General features: G+C 30.9%; 1 pseudogene; it reads left to right on the top strand.

The window, feature by feature from the left end:
* Positions 1 to 4,162: 4,162 nt before the first annotated feature.
* On the top strand, positions 4,163 to 17,139 carry LOC121236756 (annotated as a pseudogene).
* The last annotated feature ends 540 nt before the right edge of the window (positions 17,140 to 17,679 follow it).

Raw genomic sequence — 17,679 nt, forward strand, 5'->3', positions numbered from 1 at the left:
GCTGGCTGTCACAAAAGAGAAAAAAAAAAAAAAATCATAAAAATAACTGAAATAAAAATATATCAAAGTTTTAGTACTATTTAGAACAGGAAAATATCATCATGTGGTCATACATATTTTTGCATACTTATATAAATATATATCTATATATATATAGCTCATGTATACCACAACTATTAATATATATCAATGCTGAAAAGATAGCTAGACAGATATAAAATCCATGAAAAAAGTGCTGATATCGACAAACATTTAGGTTCATGTTTATTAATTAAGGAAAATGTGGCTAGGGATAGCAAAAGGAAAGCTCATACATGCTCGTGATTCCGCAAACAGTGCCATTTTCGAGAGTGCAGTCGCATATATGTGACATTGCTTAGAGTTTCTATACCGTCGATATTGGATATGTTGACACTTGTATCGTGACAAAAATTCTCGTCGATCCTCCAATTTAAGTTCTGTAATTTTGTGGATATTGCTTGGAGAGCTTTCACTGTAGATCAACAAAATAAATTGGTAATCCGCATGTATATATGTATGTTAAATAAAATCTACGAATCATCCTGGTCAAAAGGAAATGAAAAGCACAAATTGAGAGATAAAGAGGTAAGCTCACGTAATCTAAAAAGATTAATCGATAGTATAATTAAAATTTTGGTGGAATTATTATAAAAATTAAGAACATATATCTCTCTCCTAAACAATGTGGTATTCTATATATTCTATATATTCATCGGTAAATATAATAATTAAAATACTAATCTTATACAGTGGAAAAAGGCTCATAAAAAAGAAAAAAAGTTTAAATTAATTTTTTTTTAAAATATAGATAATCACGATTAATAGAACTAATTTTTTATGGATAGTAAGATCGGCAGTCTGTCATTATCTTTCTATACAACGAAAATGGACAGAAACTTTTTCTGCAGTCTACATGCATTGGTTGATGATATATAAGACCTGTAAGTACCTCTATTATTGCTAGATGACACAATCAACTAGGGCCTCAACTTTACAAAAGTTGATGAAATTGAACCAAAATAGCACAAGTTGCTCTGGACTGGATAACTACTGGGAAAATATTACTCTCGCCGTTATTTCTATCGCTCTATTTTATCTTTTTATTTTTATTTTTATTTTTACTTAGTGATTAAGTAAGTTTTTTTAATAATATTGTAATTTTTTTAATTTTTTTTAAAATATTTAAAAGTATTAAAAAATATATATAAAAAAAAAAAAAAAAAAAAGTTCCTGTAACTGATGGCCAGTAGCTCCCAGCGGGAGCAGTGGCTGTAGTGCCACCCTAAAGTCCAACATTCAATAATAAAACCATTTTTTGCACTTAATTTACATGATTACATACATATATAGTATGTTTTCAAAATTAAAAAAACGAAAAGTAAAGAATACATACAGTATAATATTTACATGATAATATTTAGTTTTATAAAAAAAAATATTAATTATAAACTTCTTATATAAATTAATTTCATTCATTTTAGCAATAACATATATAACTTTTTAATATGTAAACTCAAGTTGCAATGAACCTCAATCAATAGTTATTAGATCCGTTAAGATGTTGAAATATTTCATTTCATATTTTTTCATTATTACAATTTTTTAAAATTTTTATATAAATTATAATAAATAATTTAATTTTTTAAAATTTTAAAATAATAATAATATTAAATAATACTCTAAGTTAGACAGACAATAGATGGAGGGCCATTCTAGGACGTAAGTAATGAAATGTATCAACTGATCAATCCGCCGACACTACAATGGCTGACGTGGCCTTCACTACAGTTGTACTGCTATCATCATCCTTTTCGCTATTCATGGGGAAGAATAATTCTAAATAATTGAGAAAAAAGGATCTAGAAAAAACTGGAACTTCAGGGTAAAAGGCATCGATAGTTTCACAATTTCTCTCTCTCTCTCTTCCTATCTTTTTCCAACCAGAGGTCCTTCCTTTCATTTGCTGATCTTCAGTGCTGCGCGCGTACTTTCACTTGCTAATATAATTGGGTGTGTTGTGAAGTCCTTCATGGTATTTTCATTGGAAAATAAATATGTTTCTTGTTCGACTTCTTCTTGCTTCAACCTTCATGACCGTTTGCTTTGCAACGTTTGCTTCCGGAGCCCTTAAACTGCCCGATGGTAAACACACACACCCAGATATATCAAAGCCTTTTTTAATTTTTTATTTTTATCGATTGACATATATATATATATATATAGTCCGTTAATCCCGGAGTGAATTTGATTAATTGGGTTTGCTTATAAATATATAATTGTGGAGTTTAATTTACAGTGCAAGCTTTACGTGACATATTGCATATGTTGGGGAAGATGGACGGGGACTTGATCTCTAATCTATGTAGCACTGGACTAACAACGACGGCCGTAAAAGTGAATATAAGTCTATAAATTATATAGGCAATTCGAGGTGCCAAGGCCTCCAATAATCCTCCTTCATTGATCATACTTGTGGAATTTAAATAAGCAATTACATAATAGACCACTTATACACAATTACCATGACCCAACAATACTAATTGACCCACGTAACTACTGACACACTTACAGACCCGTTTTTTTGTAACTAGCCCACTAAATAAGACTCGGTCAAAACCCAAAATAAAGTATATATGTGTAATTCATAAGCAACTCAAACGAAACAACGTCGACACTTAAATAAGGATAACAGGTTTAGTTTGAAAGTTAAATTCTTCTCAATTTATCATTATAATTTTTTTAAATTTTAAAATAATAATAATATTAAAAAATAATATTTTAATAATATTTTATCATCTCAATTCACTTCAATTTAATTTAATATCTAAACGCAACTTGACCAAAATATTGAAACACTAACAGCACGTACGTAACGTTGCATGGCCACATGATAAATCAAAGTGGACTGCATCAGTACTTCATGCATGCATATGGCCTCCAAAAGACTTTTCTAACTTCTCTTTGGATGCAGGTGGCTATACGTCATTATGGGACGTGGACTTCATTTGCGAATAACAACAATTTAGGGTGAGGCTGCATATATAGCAGCCAGCCTTTACCGTACTGCCTAGGCGTTTTTTTAATTTATATTAATTTAATATTTTTAAAAAAATAAAAAATAAATATTAATATATTTATAACTTCTTTAATTATTAAATAAAAAAAATTAATCAAATATCAAATAAGACGGTCAAACAAAATAGATAAAATAATATTTTCTAACAATTAAATATCATTGTCAGCTTAATTTCCTCGATGTACGTATATCTTATTTTCTCACGTTGATTTCAGGGAAAAATATGTTTGGGAGTACTTGGGGCAGATTTTCATGAACAACTGTAGACATCGAGTTGAGGGCTTGCGGTCCTTCGTGCAGCTACGCACCCAGGCTATATAAAATAAGAATAATGCTATTTATTATTTTAATTGTAATATAATTATTTATTATATTTTATTTATAAATTTATTATTTAATACTATATTATAAAATGATAAAAAAATAAATAATAAATATATTTTTTATAAAATAAATGGTCATTGGGCTCACATTTAATAAAATATAAAATAAATAATAAAATTTATCTTTTTATATTAATTTAAGTAGTGATTTCATATGTATAATAGCATAACAGAGGTGATCTTAATCGAATCATCATTTTACATTTCATTAAATTAATTAAATATTTCATTTATCAGATCTCTCATTGAAGAAGAATTGAATTTACACGTAATGAGAGTATTAAGATATAAAATAAAAAATAAAATTTACATTTTTTTATTAACTTAACGTATTTTATTTCACAATCTATTTTCAGCAACCAATGTTGACAATTAGTCGCTATTTCCCAATTTTAGGCATTAAATTTGTAATTATAATATATTAAGAAAATGATATGATAACAACTGTATATATCATAGTCCATTTACAACTTAGCATCTAATAATTGTTTTTTCCATGTACTTTAAACTGTTACTTGGACAATAGTTTTGAATTAAAGTGAAAAGAAATAATTTTTTAATATGAAATTGTAGATAAATTGTGCGACTCATAAAGTCCTCACGGTCTCTCTCTGCTCGTCCCTATCTGTCTCCAATGAAAGGACCTTGCATTTGCTCTCCACAACTGCTTACGTCCCAATTAAATTCACACTGATCCTTATCGTCCCTCTCTTATAATTCTCTGAACTCATTCGTACTATTTATTCATGAGCCATTTGTGTACTACTTTCTCTTGTTAATTGGGGTATGTTGTGAGGTTGGTATTTTCGTTGGAAAATAAATATGTTTCTTGTTCGGCTTCTTCTTCCAGCTTCAATCGTCATGACCGTTTGCTTTGCAACTTTTGCTTCCGGAGCCCCTGATCATCAACTGCCCCCTGATGAAGGTATACACACACACACACACAGATATATCTCAAAGCCTTCTTTTATTTTTTATTTTTATCGATTGACATATATATATATATATATATATATAGTCCGTAACTACAGGAGTGAATTTGATTAATTGGGTTTGCTTAATATATAATTGTGGAGTTTAATTTACAGTGCAAGCTTTGGCTGTCATATTCAATACGTTGGGGAAGAAGGACTGGGACTTCTCTAACCCATGTAATAGTACTGTACCACCATCGGCCGTAAAAGGGGATACTGCTGCTGTTAACTGCAGCAACTGCGTCGTGAATGGCAGCATTAACGAGTCATATCGCGTTGTGGGCATGTACGCTGTCATCTCTCTTTCTCCGATATCTTAATGACTAGCTGTTTCTTAAGTCTCAAAATTTTCTTTTATAGGAAAACACATATCATTAAGAGAAAAACATTACAAATTGTTAACGTGATATGCTTAATTTATTTTACAGTAAAATGTATTTTATAATTTAACTTATTCACGAACTTGTATAATTCAATTATTTTTTCAAAAAAATAGTAACCAAAGGCTTGCCCAAACATGCAGTGAGTCGCTGACACCGACTTACAATATCTATGGTCCCGAGTCTGCGTACCACAATTTTTGTGGATGTCTTTTCAACAATTGTTTCTTTTGAGCTGTACAAAATTGACCTGTTCATTCTCGCGCTCACACACGTACACCTGCTAGATATCTACACCTGCTAGATATCAATTGAGTAATTTTAATGGTGATGGGCCATTTCATATAAGCAAACAAGAAAGTTTCAAAGTAATTCTCCTATCTTTTCAGTCAGCGACTCGTCCTGTCGGTAGGCTAGCTTTAACATTCCACGATGAAAAGAATAATTCCACGTATATGTTTAAAAAACTACTAATTACACGAGTCATCGCTTACACATACTTTTATAAATTAATTCCTTTTATCTTAATTTAAAAAAATTTATTATTTTTTACAGATTTTTCATCTCATCTAATATTCAAACGAGACCTTATAATTTTTTTAAATGACTACTCCCCCCATCTTACTTTTCTTACCAAATAGTAATTCCTAAGTACGATTTTATTAGTTGATTTCCAAAAAAACAAGTACTATTTTATTAAGTTCACTTCTGAAAATATTATTTTTTAGTCATTATTTTCTCAAGTTAATTTGCAAAGCACACTATATATATTACTTAAATAATAAAATTTGATTTTAAAATTAAAATTAAAATTTTAAAATTTTTCTTTCAAATTAAATCTAGTAGTATAAACACTTTAATGAATGTGTTATCCACATTGACTTATTAATTAGCTTCTTTTTGCATAACAAAATTAAAATCAAGCCATGTAAACACTTCAATAGATGTGTTATCCACACAACCTTATTAATAGCTTCTTTTTCCATAACAAATACATCTTTATTGGTTTTCATGTTCTTTTGATCTTACTTCATTGACTAATTATAATTCAAAAAATGATATTTACAATTATAGAGTGTGCAAGCGCTGTGTATTTTTTTTAAATGAATGAATATTGGACCAACACAAAAAAATTAATTTTTTAGAAGTAGACCTCTATCTTTTTCAAATAAAATGCGTAACGCTTACATAACCTATAATTATATCTAGCATTATCATATATTTATATATGCGATCCTATTTCATTATATATATTACAAAATAGTTTCTTTATTATATGGAGATGCATGCTGTTTATTATAGATTTTGTCATCAGCAATTACACCTTTTGATATAATATATTTTAAGTAATCATCTATTTAAGTAGTGAAATCATTCAACGCATGTCACGTAAAGTATAACTGTATTTAATTAAATTAAATATAAAGAATAGTATAACTCTTTTAATATGGCTATAGTCTTAAAAATCAAGATTTAGTTGCTATATATATATCTCCTATATCTTAAAAGAGGCTATCTCGTTGAACAGTAATATAAACAGTAATAAATAGTAATTTTTTTACACCTTTTATTCCGCATAGCCTATCCTCATATAATAATTTTTTTTTTTTACACTTTTTATTCGGCATAGCCTATTCTCATATGAACAGTAATAAATAGTATTTTTTTAACACTTTTTATTCCACATATACCCTTATGTAATTGACTAAGTAATATGAACAGTAATAAATAGTATTTTTTTGCACTTTTTATTCCGCCTATCCTCGTATGAACAGTAATGAATAGTATTTTTTTTTACACTTTTTATTCTGCATATACTCATATGTAACTAACTATTATTACAATTGTGCTCTTTTAGGTCTTCAATTTTACAAAAAGGTACATAAATAGCTTACAATAATTACAAAAATTGCCATTAAAAATCATTTGTCATGTAGTATCTTCTAAAGGTTTTGAACTCTTTTAGTGTATTGACAAAAATGATCCTAACTTTTTTAGATGGGTTGGCATGCGTGCAGTATGACATAGTCACATAAGCTCATACGTATATATACACTAGGCAGGCACAATTATTTTTGAAAAATGTTAGTCTTTCGGCTCCCTCCCTCTGGAAATTTTTTTTTTATATTTACTTTTATTTGGTAATTAAAGAAATATTTTTTAATGATGTTGTCTATTTAAAAGAAAAATTAAAAAGGTTAAAAAAATACATGTGAAAAAAAGCAAAAAAAAAAAACACACACACACACACACATGAAATACACTAGCAGGAGCCCTCAACAAAGCATCGGTGGCTGTAGAGCCACTATTTTTTTTTTTTTTGAAAAATTACAGCCAATAAATAGTATGTCTTGTTAAGAATAATGCAAACCATATTATCATGTATATATTTATGGAGAAGAGTCCATATTAAATTAGAAAAAGCTAGCTAGCTAGCATATAATTATGTATATCATGTGGTGATGATCAAATCATGCAGCTAGCTAGCATGCACGTAATTAATGAGTGAAACCAAATTATTTATTTCGTATTGCATTATTACTTGATCTCTATCTTATTTACGTTTTTATCATTTCTGCCATGTAGATCGCCATTTGTAGCGTCGATCGGTTTATTAATCTGACCTATACTACACGATTCACTAATTTTATTTTCATCCGACTCTTTTATTGAACAAACAAATTTGAATTCATCGGCTTTTAGTTACTACATACCGTATGACATTATACGCATGTTGCCATGCATATATTGGACAATTATATTTGATTGTAACTTCAACGTGCATTATTATTATTATTGATTATAAACTTGATAATATTTATGTAAAAATTGTGTTTATAAACTTGGTGATTTTAAATATGCAACTCTTATGAGCTTGTCAATTGAATGATAATTTTGTATGTTGGCTCATTTATATAAATAATGGTGTTTTTAGAATTTACTTTTAAAGAGTTTTTATTTAATTAATGAATTGTTACTATTGTATGTTTTTACAAAGAGAGAGAGAAAGGAAAAGTGAGGGAAAAGGTTGGGTTTAGGGTTTTAAATCCCAACCCTTCATCTTGAATCTTTAGATTTAATCTAACGGTAGAAGTTTAAATATTAATTTAAACTAACATAAAATAGACAATTAAAATATAGATATTATATCATACACTTAAAATCAATTTTAATTTATAAAATACTAATTTTTCATCATTAAATAAATGATGAAGTTTTACTGAACATTTTTAAGAGAATAAAACTATCTAATTAATTTGCATTTTTAATATAATTTAAATTTCATAATAAATGATAAACACAAAAAAATAATAATTTCACTCTTACGCATTAGACTATTTTAATATTTGAAGTCACACTTTATGTTTTTTCTTCAATTAGGCAGATAAAGCACGTTTAGCCACCCCTAGTGTGTGTGTGTATATATATATATATATATATATATATATTTATATATATATATATGTATGTATGTATGCATGCATTGCGTAATGTGAAAGTTAAGCACAGTTATTGAAAAAGTAGTAGTGATAGAGAAGTCTTTTACAACATAGGGTTAAATTGATGACATTTTTATAAAATAATGATACTTAAGCGGTTTGTATGTTTTATTAAAATGTCCTCTGCTTAAGATAAAGTTTTGAAACTGTTGTAAAAAATGGTTATATATATATATATATTTTTTTTTTATCATTTTCACCTGATAGAAACATAATTATTTTACAACTTTGTTTTAAATTGATGACATTTTCTCCTACAGTTACAATTATGTTTTATAAAAAATATTTGTGTACTTATCATTCTCCTTTAAAAACAAACGATTACCTACTGGAATTTCAGATTTCTCAAGGGACAGAATCTACCAGGCACTCTTCCTCCAGATTTGGGGAAGTTACCTTGCCTGCAAGTACTGTAAGTGTATTGTACGTGTATTGTTTTCTTTCATCAACTAACTTACCTATATATTAGAACTCATTTCTTCATCCCCTCTGTCGTATCTGCAGTGACCTCTCTCGCAACTACCTTAACGGTTCAATCCCTCCGACATGGGGCTCCGTGAAGCAACTGGCAAATATGTAATCCCACTCCCTCTTATATTAAAATAATGTTAGATATAAGAGTTAGATACAAGTTTTAAATAGATTGATTTTATACAAATTTTTTAATAAAGAGATCGTTAGGTTCCTCTAAAAACCATTTCTCTATTGATGTGTCTGTTTAGCGATTAACGTTCTTCTCATGTGGATGTACGTAACTAATTGTACGTTATATATTAATATAAGTAATTATTCGTGGCTTTTAAGTTTAAGAACATATTTAATATTCAAAATATCTTCAAATTTTATGAATATATGAGTGAAATAGTTTGAACTAAAATATTTTATTGAATTTTATAAAGAGAAAAAGAAGATTTTGAATAAAAATATATTTTAAAATAACTATTACATTAGAGTTTATGAAAATGAATATATACTAGAGTTAATAAATTATTTGAATGTAATTTTTTAATATTATATATTTCGATTTTAACACAGTGGTCTTATTACAGTTCCCTTTTAGGAAACCGGTTAACGGATCGTATCCCTGGAGATCTTGCAAAAATCACAACTCTAAGAAGCTTGTGAGTTTCGATCGCACCCATCTCGTTTCTATATTTTAACAGTTTTTTGTGAGGATTATTGTTAGCGAGCAATTCGGTTTTCTACTTCGTAGGACGGTCGAGTTCAATCAGCTTTTTGGAAATCTTCCTCCAGAGCTTGGGAATATGCCCTCCATAGAAGAACTGTAAGATGAATTTCATATTCACAATTGCAAGACGTTCCACTTCCATCTCTCTTATTTGCGGCGAGAATAACTTGGATTGGATTTTGCAGAAAAAAATGTTGAATACTGATGCTGATAATTAAGCCATTGGATGGATTATTACTTTTACAGCTTGCATATTTGTATTTATCTGTTTCTTTCGATCGTAGTAAACTCAGCTCGAATAATTTTACTGGGGAGCTACCTCCTTCATTTGCAAACTTGACCTCATTGACAGATTTGTAAGCTTCTATAAATTACTTCTTTCTATATCGAGTTTTCCACGTGCTGAAATTACAAGTTATTAATTTTTGCCTTTTGATCAGATACCTATGACACTTTTTTTTTTGTCTTGTCCATCAATGATCAAACGTAAATGCAGTCGGATCAGCGACAATCAATTTTCTGGACAGATTCCCAGTTATATTCAAAACTGGAAAAAGCTCACTAAACTGTGAGACCTTATATATTCCTTAATTTTTTGAACTTTTGAAAAGATTAATTTTGTTGTTATTATATTATGAAAATCGTGTATTATCATGACTCATAAAATCCAAATATGGCAACATGCAACAGATTTATTCAGGCAAGTGGTTTGAAGGGACCAATTCCTAGCCTTGATCTCTTGGAAAACTCAAAAATTGAATTGTCAGTATGAATCCCTATTAATCTCACAGCTATATATGGAGATTGAACATATATATAATATGATTTGAACGACCATTCTTTGTTGAATTTTGACATACAGGAGAATCAGTGACTTGAATGGATCTGATCAAGCAACTTTTCCACTGAAAAACATTAATGTAACGAAATGGAAAATACTGTGAGTCCAATGTTTCAGCAGCATAATTTTCCAAAGTAATGTACGATCGATCCTTATGGCTAGCTACTTTACTCAAGTTTTACATGATTATTTACTTTTTTTTCCAAGGATATTGAGGAATTGCAATCTTACTGGACCGCTACCCGATCAAATATTCTCACCTCCCGACGGGACAGCGGAATTGTCAACCTTGTTAGTATAGTACTTCTTGATCATCTTCCACTATTTCCCAGCCGGCCGTTTTCTGATATTTTAGAAACCTTCGTGATCAACTTAATACCTTGATTGAAAGAAAATTTAATTGTACCGCCGCTTGAAAGGAACGGAGTTGTTTGCAAAATCTTTAATTTAGGGTTAATTCTATATATTTATTTTCTAATTCAGTTAGTTATAAATTCTCCTCATGCAGAGATCTCAGCTTCAACAGTCTAAGTGGAGTAATTCCAAGAAACTTCGATCGATTACGAAGTGTAGAACGCATGTAAGCAATATGGAAAATCTTATGGGTCGTCCTGACATATTGTCTACGGTTTTTTTTTTTTTATATAATGATTAAAGAAGTACTTTTTTTAATGATATTGTCAATTTTTTCTTAAATATTTAACGATATTAAAAAAATGTATGAAAAAAAAAAAACACTGACAGAAATACACGTACACTTGGACACATGCATTGTCGGGCGGTAGGCCTAGCATGACCCAAGCAATATTGTAGACAGAAATAGATTGATTTCATTCAAATTAAAGCTGACATCGCCTAGCTAAGTATAATTGGCATATTGGGGATTTAAAAGGCCCATTAATTTAGAATAGCCTGATCAATTAAGCAATCTCTCAACCCACTTTTCCAGTTTGTTCACTCTTAATATAATGTAATCATTAAAACGCGTGCCATGTATTATTATTGATATATGTAGCATTTTCAACGTGTTAAAAAAATTGCATCATGAGCTAGGTACCTGCATTAATGACTTATATAGCTCATCACATATATACAGATACTAATTTAGCCATTTCAATATGTTTAGAGATCATTATTCTAAAAGTCTAAACTGATAAAAAGAGATAAATTTAATCATTTATTTTTTATTTGACAAGATTTGTCTAATCAGGAGCAAGTTTACCCGATGAACGCTGTAATGCACAAAACTACGTATGTAATATCATTATTGCTGACTGGTTAATACTGATTCTGTACAGATACTTAACCGGCAACTTGTTTACTGGAACAATACCTCGTTGGATACTGGATAGAGGAAAAGTTATGTAAGCTTCTGATCTGCCAAATTTCCATATCTATATATATTTGAGCTTTTCTTGGAATATTGCGTGGTTGGCTGGCATTTAAGACTATATAATTAATTAGAATGATAATAAGGCTGCTGACTTGACACTACTCTTGTGTAATTTTTCATCAGCGTATCAATAAGAAGATCAGTTCACTTTGTGAGACTTTTTCCTTGATATTTTCTAAGCTCAAAGAAGAGTTTTTAGATCTAGCATTTGAAAATTATACTTCATAAATACATTACTGATCAGTATCACATGATGAATATCCTAATTCCTAGCTTAAAAATGGATGAATGAAAAAATGTTCTGATCACCGAAACCAAGTTCTGCACAATTTTACTAATTCCAATATCTCCTTTCAAATTCGAGACTCATATATTTGTATTATTGCTAGCTGTGTTTGGTCATCCAAGTTGAAGGGAAAGAACTAGCTAGCCTCCTTTCTGGTTTCGAATCGAAGGTTCTGGTATTTGTTTATGAGATTAGTAGCAAACATAATTATGACTATATATGAAGAAGATCATGATGATCATTTTAGGCAGTATTTGCTAATTATATATTAGCTTGTGATAATTAATTGAAAAGCAGCATATCCCATTAAGAGTAATGGATTAAGATTGCAATTGTAAGCTGAATCTTTTGGACAATACACAGGAATGAACTATACGAAGAATAAGAAGAATAATTTGAATCTGATATCATCTTTCCAAGAATTTGATGATCTGTCATGTAAAGTAAAAGTACTTGTGATAATTTGATCGTGCTGCATTACGGAAGATGATGAAACACATTGCTTCTTTTGTGTGCAGCGATCTTTCATATAACAAGTTTACAATTCCTGAAGGATCGGAATTATCATCAAAGTGTCAATATCGGACTGGGTATGACTTTCATCTAAAAATATGAGACGCACATGCATGCATGCATGGTCACATATATATACTCACTCATGAACTTTTATCTTGGTGTCATGCATTTTCCTCATCAGGATTAACTTGTTCGCAAGCTCTTCGATGGACAATGAAACGTAAGTATCAGTTTGTTTTGTAAGTTTTTCAAAGGTCAACTTTCCTGTGATATATGACACAAATCCAATTTCGTTCATGCTATATTAATGCTAACTTGTTGATCTGGACCTTCATTGTATTACGTACGTACCAGTAGCAATATTGTTTCGTGTTTGAGGAGCTCGCGTTGTCCTAAAAGTAAGTTGAAATGTCATATATATACTTCCTCTAGAATATTGATAAATTCTCGTGGTTACATTTGAGTCGTCATCAGTAGTACTGTACCATCCTAATTTAGCCAAAATGTGTATAATTTCTGATGAGCAATACTACATTCATGTTCTTAGCAAAACTTCTTACAGTTAGTAAATATATAGATTTTTAAAAACAAACAAAAAAAAAATGACATAAAAGAAAGGGGTGAAAAATCATAGGTTGAAAACTCGCTCGTCTGAAATTGTAGAGGCCGTTTTCTTCCTTTTTTCCCCCATTTTTCTTTTTCTTTTTCTTTCTGATGAAATTAGGCCTCATGTTTTGTCTACCCGATGAACACGTGTGGCTAAAATGTTGCTTTTTGTCTCAGATGACCGGTACACGCTTCATATAAATTGCGGCGGAGAACAAGTAACTGTTAATAAAAGCATTATATTTGATGCTGATACAAATCCAGGGGGACCTTCAAATTTCGTCCGAGCACAAGAGCACTACTACTGGTCGTTTAGCAACACTGGTCGATTCATAGACGATGCCCGCACTAAAATAGGTTACATTTTGTCAACTAATCCATCCGGACTCTCTACGAGCACGACCAATCCCGAACTCATGTACATGACAGCGCGCTTTTCTCCTCTCTCTCTTACTTATTATGCCTTTTGTTTGGTAAGTGGGAAGTACAGAGTAAGGCTCCATTTTGCGGAGATAGTGTTCACTGATGATGAAACGTATAGCAGCTTGGGAAGACGTGTATTTGATGTTTACATTCAGGTTAATTTCGTACGTAAACATTGTTGCATGCTAGCATGAAACAATTGTTAATGCATGAACATGTAATTAATGGATTCAAACAATAATATATATTGTAGGGAGAGCGAAGGCTGAAGGATTTCGATATTGTAAAGGCGGCAGGTGGGGTTCGCAAGCCAAATATACAGAGTTTTGACGCTGTCGTGACTAATAGTAGTACCCTGGAGATCCGTTTCTACTGGGCTGGGAAGGGGACAACTGATATCCCATCGAAAGGAGACTATGGTCCTCTTATTTCAGCCATTTCTGTGGATTCTTGTAGGTTTTCTGTTGAATATTGAGCTCTTGCATTCACTTCTAATGGCCTGGTTTGGTCACGTATCTAATTAAGCTTTTCATTTTACTTTTCTTTCTGTGGATAATTTAAGGCAGCATGATGACGCACATACTTCATGGAACATGCCAAACTCATTAAATTCCATTAATTCGTTATTTTTTTTATGGTGTTCATTATAATATTTTCCTCTTCTTGAAAAAAAAATTCATGCAGATCACTATTAAAATTCCAATTAAGTATTGAATTAAAGAAAATAATTGTGTTGATTTTTAACTACTTTTGAAACTGTCGGACGTCATACATTTCTTAGTTGGCTAGTTGATGATTTCTCCTATCAATTGCCTTGAGAATATTGATCTTAAACTATAACCCTCCTAAATTTATATATTTTCAATGCAGACTGTTAGAATAATATTATGTTAGAATATTACAATATTTAGAATATATTCTTAATAATTTAGTATGTATAGTAATATGACTTATTTTCTACTATATTTAATTTATTTTATAAATTAATTAGTATCATTGATTTATTGTATTTCCATCATTTCTCTAGCTCCATTCACCTATAAATAGGGACACATATTATATATTCAACACTTCTCGTTTCTATATTTTATTTTATTTTTATTTTCTACTGATGAAATCCCTTCAAGTATACCTACAGATGAAAGCCCTTCAAGTATACCTAAAGGGGCAGTGGCTGGAATTGTCGTTGCCGGAGCTTTTGTTATAATATTATTTATTGTGGCTATACTCTGGTGGAAAGGTTGTCTAGGACAAAGATCAACTGCTACTGAACATGGTAGTTTCAAGGCAACTAATATTGTTATTATCAAGCAGTTTTCCTTCTGATCTACAATCAGTATATAGAAGTTTCATTAAAATATTTTTCATCTGTACCGTAAGGAATATTGTTAAGAATTCTTCTAGTTTCGGCCTAGAGATACTTGCCTATCTAACTTGGCACCTTCCACAGATTTAAGAGGCCTAGACCTGAAAACTGGAACATTCACCTTAAGGCAAATCAAAACATGAGCCACAAACAACTTTGATGCGGCGAATAAAATTGGGGAAGGTGGTTTTGGTTCTGTTTATAAGGTATAGCGGAGAAAATAATTTCCTTTCATTGATGCGAGTTGAACTCCTCTTAATTGTAGCTCTTTCTTTTTGAAGTGTCATTGCTTAAGCATGAAAAGAAGTTTATGTTTTCTGTACGCCTGCAGGGCCTTTTGTCTGATGGCACCATGATGGCAGTCAAACAGCTTTCTTCCAAATCAAAGCAAGGAAATCGTGAGTTTTTGAATGAGATCGGCATGATTTCTGCTTTGCAACACCCTCATCTTGTAAAGCTCTATGGATGCTGTGTTGAAGGAAATCAATTGTTGCTGGTATACGAGTACATGGAAAATAATAGCCTCGCTCGTGCTTTGTTTGGTATAGTTTTATCTTCATGCACGTAATTACTTTGTTTACTTGTATGCGTATTAGTTTACATGCAATCAATGATAACATGCATGTATCATGTATGCATAATGGTAATCCTAATTAAATGCTTTCTATTAACTTGATTGATTGAAGGGCCAGAAGAATATCAATTACAATTGGATTGGCCAACAAGACATAGGATTTGTGTTGGTATAGCAAGGGGTTTGGCCTATCTCCATGAAGAATCAAGATTGAAGATTGTCCATAGAGACATCAAGGCTACTAATGTCTTGCTTGATAAAAATCTGAACCCTAAGATATCCGACTTTGGTTTGGCCAAGCTTGATGAAGAGGATAATACCCACATCAGCACCCGAATTGCTGGAACTTAGTGAGTTGTATTTTATAATGCACCTAAGACTTTTGTTTTAAACGAAAAAAAAACAATTAGAATTGATTGCCGTTGATTGTATAGCAATGTTAGAAATTCCCGATATTAAAAATGCCATATGTTGATCTGTGATTTTGCAGTGGTTATATGGCACCTGAGTATGCGATGCGAGGCTATTTAACTGACAAAGCAGATGTTTATAGTTTTGGAATTGTCGCCTTGGAAATTGTCAGTGGGAAGAGCAACACGAGTCACCGGCCTAAGGGGGAATCTCTACATCTTCTTGATTGGGTGATTTCAATCACTTTTTGTCTTGCATTTCTTGCTTTTACACTCTGGGTCATTTTTATTTTCTTGTGTTTGCTAATATTAAAAATGTGGACTCTCTGGGAAATATTTCACGACAAATATAAAATATCCAATTGCCGCACTTGCAGAGCAAGAATGAAGAATCAATTCCGTCTTATATTATATGTTTCCAGAGTACTACTTTTTTCTAGGAGCACAAATTCCTTACCAATATTACGTTGTTACTGATTTCTCAAGTCAAAAAGAGCCATTTTTAATTTCCTTTGTAAGTGGTAGCTTATAATTCTATGATTTGTTTATGCAGGCACTTGTTTTAAAGGAGAAAGGAAATCTATTGGATTTGGTTGATCCAAGATTAGGCTCAAACTACATGCAGGAAGAGGTTAAGCGTTTGATTGATGTGGCTCTCCTATGCACTAATGTTTCTGCAGCAGTTAGGCCTACCATGTCCTCAGTGGTGAGCATGCTAGAGGGCGGCGCTGTTATTCCTGAGTTGGGTCCAAATTTAAGTATCATAGAAGATGAAATAAAAGTGAAGGCACTGTGGGAGCATTTTCAAGATAAGAAAGAATCGAGTAGGTCGGAAAATAGCCAGACCCAAAGTTTATTAACAGTCTCGAATGATCCATTCACGGGTTCTTCTACATCCGCTGTTGATCTGTATCCAATCAACGTGGATTCTAGTTATTGGGAGAAAAGAGTTTAGATAAATGAGCAATACTGCTGATCTTCATGCTTAGTTTGCCGTCTTTAATCGTGCATTAATTATTGTGACATATTATGTGGTGTACTTGAATGAAAAGTCACATTATTTAATAAGTTCTCTTGGATTCTGTGGCGTAATAAATGTGAGTTGCTAGCATAGCAAGGCATCTGAAAAACCGTAAACTTTTATATGTGATACTGATTTGGGATTATATTTGAATTGGGACATAATCTTTATGTTTTACAATTTACATTTCCTGATTTTCATGTTTAATTTCTCCATTGATATCGCATTCTGATTAGATTTTGTATATCATGTTGGTCTATAAAATCAAAAGATTTATAGCCATACCTGTCAATTTTTGACGCATCCGCTTTTGATTTTTCCGGATTATGAGATAAAAAAATATTTATGAATTTGTAAAATACATAAATTCTCCTTAAACTATCATTTAATTTCTAAATCATTCCTGAAACTATAAAAAAAAATATAATTAATTTACCGCATGAAATGCATGTAGTGTGCAATCAAGTCCCAACATGGACCAAGTACTACAGATCATTACTATTAGTATTTACCCCTAATTCGCACCAAATTATATGTACTTAGAAATATTTGGAAAAATAAATCCCAGTAGTTCCAACTGATCATTTAGCCCTAAATATATTATTATAAGTTTTACAATTAATTTGATGCACTGTTTGATTAATTTCAGAAGTTAAAATCAAAATTAACTGAGTCATGATTAAGACTAACATTAATGATCGTGTAGATGCCGTTTTGAGT

This window comes from Juglans microcarpa x Juglans regia, chromosome 6S (assembly GCF_004785595.1).
Source record: "Juglans microcarpa x Juglans regia isolate MS1-56 chromosome 6S, Jm3101_v1.0, whole genome shotgun sequence".
Classification (NCBI taxonomy): Eukaryota; Viridiplantae; Streptophyta; class Magnoliopsida; order Fagales; family Juglandaceae; genus Juglans; species Juglans microcarpa x Juglans regia.